This window comes from Oncorhynchus nerka, linkage group LG2, assembly GCF_034236695.1.
Source record: "Oncorhynchus nerka isolate Pitt River linkage group LG2, Oner_Uvic_2.0, whole genome shotgun sequence".
Classification (NCBI taxonomy): Eukaryota; Metazoa; Chordata; class Actinopteri; order Salmoniformes; family Salmonidae; genus Oncorhynchus; species Oncorhynchus nerka.
In genome coordinates this window covers 21,104,865-21,107,185 of record NC_088397.1, presented here as the reverse complement: position 1 = coordinate 21,107,185, position 2,321 = coordinate 21,104,865, and the positions used below count along the sequence as shown (strand labels likewise).

Below are 2,321 nucleotides of genomic sequence, written 5' to 3'. Positions count from 1 at the left end.
ATCTAATAATGGTTTAGAATTCAAGTTTTACTGAAACCACTTGGTAGAGTAGACACATGCAGTTACATTCACTAGCTAGAGTAAATGCATACAGTTACATTCACTAGCTAGAGTAAATACATACAGTTACATTCACTAGCTAGAGTAAATACATACAGTTACATTCATACAGTTACATTCACTAGCTAGAGTAAATACATACAGTTACATTCACTAGCTAGAGTAAATACATACAGTTACATTCACTAGCTAGAGTAAATACATACAGTTACATTCACTAGCTAGAGTAAATACATACAGTTACATCCAACAGCATCGACACAAAAACATGGGGAAACACTATCAAACAAAAATAGGAGTATTTTTCTACTGCTGGGTCACGCCCACACCTATGCTCCTCCAAATGTGGGCCTCCACAGTAAGTGGGTGAGGTTTATCCACTTTCACTTGTATTTCGTCCAATCAGAGCTCAGCTTGGGAGGAAACGGTAAAAGCTTATATTTTTTACTTCTATCTCTAGTCGGTTAAGGTTAAAAAGTTAAAAAAATATCTTATAACATTTATTACAGTCTAAAGTAGGCAAATTAGAAGGTTATAAAAACATTAAAAAACAAAAAACACTATTTTATTACAACACTAAAGAAAATGTTGCCACTGTTGCTTTTAAAGTCTGAGGTGCTGTTTGTTTGTTCATTTTGTCTCGGGAGAAGGTGTGCCATGTTTCTGTCCACTTCCTGGTATTCAATCATAATGCATTCCGGTTTGAACCGCACAGAACGTCAACAATCTTCCTAACAGCTTCCTAAAGCCCATTTAGGGACGGGTGATATAAATTAACACCAGCTATCCACATTGGTTAAATTGCTGGTTTATTCAATAGGTCAACGAAATGCACTGCGATTGAATTCCTGCCTCTATCTCTCTCCTGCTGTGGCTGGCTGTCTTTGTGGGATGTTGAGACTGGCTTCTGTTTGCTGACTAGATATTTGTTTTTCTTCTGTATATTTTTGCTATCTGAAGTTGTAAAATGTTCTGATGTATTTGGGGTTTTCTGTTATTGTTTTTGACTTCATCTGAAATGACACCCTATCAGGACACTGGCCAAAAGTAGTGCACTATAAAGGGAATAGGGTGCCATTTTGAATGCAGACCCCATGTGTGTTTTTGCTCCTGAGTGCAATTGTTCAAGCTGAGTTGTCGATATCGCCTCCATGCAACAATGAAACATTATTTATTGCAAATATGAACCGGACTGGCTCTGTTTTTGTCACAGAAACACGCATGAACACACACACGCACACACACACACACACACTGCTACATAGAGGAGGATATGATAGGACAGTGTTTATCAGTGTATCACAGGGAACAGAGCCTTCTGTGCTGAGCTAACCAGTACAAGGTCAGAGTCACATCACTGATAACACACTTTATAACAATGCCCTAGGTGAACACACACACACACGTCTGTGTCGTCATTCAGTGCGAAAAACGTACAGTTCACGAGGCCAGATGTGCTTCCGGGAACACAGACTAGGATTACTGATTACATCACACACATGCTACACTTCCTGTGTTTTTGGGTCAGATTGAACCAGAGCACCAGTGATAATACCTCTGATGTCAGTGTTTATTTTGCTACAGTTAGGGAAACACGGCTGGAGACGGGGAGAGAGTAGGTGATTCCTGTGTGTGTGTGTGCTTGTGTGTGTGTGTGTGTGCGTGTGTGTGCGAGTGTGTGTGTGTGTTTGGTGGTGTTTGAACATTTGACAGAAATGTTAGCTAGTCATTTTACTTGACTTGAAAAACATTGGGACTTTTTAATTATTATTGTTAATATTAACCAAATCACATTTTTATTTATTACAGAAAATTGAACAAAAACACTGGGACAGCACAACATAGCACAACATAGCACAACATAGCACAATACATTAACCAAGATAAACACGACCCAGAAACGTTTCTGTGTTTAAACAAAGATGTATTGCTAGAACAACAGAGAGGGAGTGTTAATCTGGTGTATAGACCACATATGAACAAACACATCTGAAATGACACCCCTACGTCACTACTGGCCAGAGATACATACTATGTAGTGTTTGCCCCCCCATCTGTCCTTTGTAGTGCACTATATAGGGTTGGGTGTCATTAGAGATGCAGAGGTCTAGACGTGAAAAAGGGAGGGACCATGTTGCCAGAGATATGAAACCTGGAGACATAGAAACAGTACACATCCTCTGCTACAGATGTATGATCAAACAGGAAATGAATCACGTTATCTTAATCTTAATCTCTTCATCTTCATTTTAATTGTCTTT

At 39.0% G+C, this 2,321-nt stretch overlaps 1 protein-coding gene across 1 annotated transcript in view; it reads left to right on the top strand.

Moving 5' to 3' along the window:
• Positions 1-1,247, top strand: part of slc7a14a (solute carrier family 7 member 14a) — a 20,562-nt gene extending 19,315 nt beyond the window's left edge. Inside the window, exon 12 of the mRNA XM_029650398.2 lies at positions 1-1,247. This exon is cut by the window's left edge and continues 2,118 nt beyond it. The gene's annotated coding sequence lies outside the window, so the exon portion shown is untranslated.
• The last annotated feature ends 1,074 nt before the right edge of the window (positions 1,248-2,321 follow it).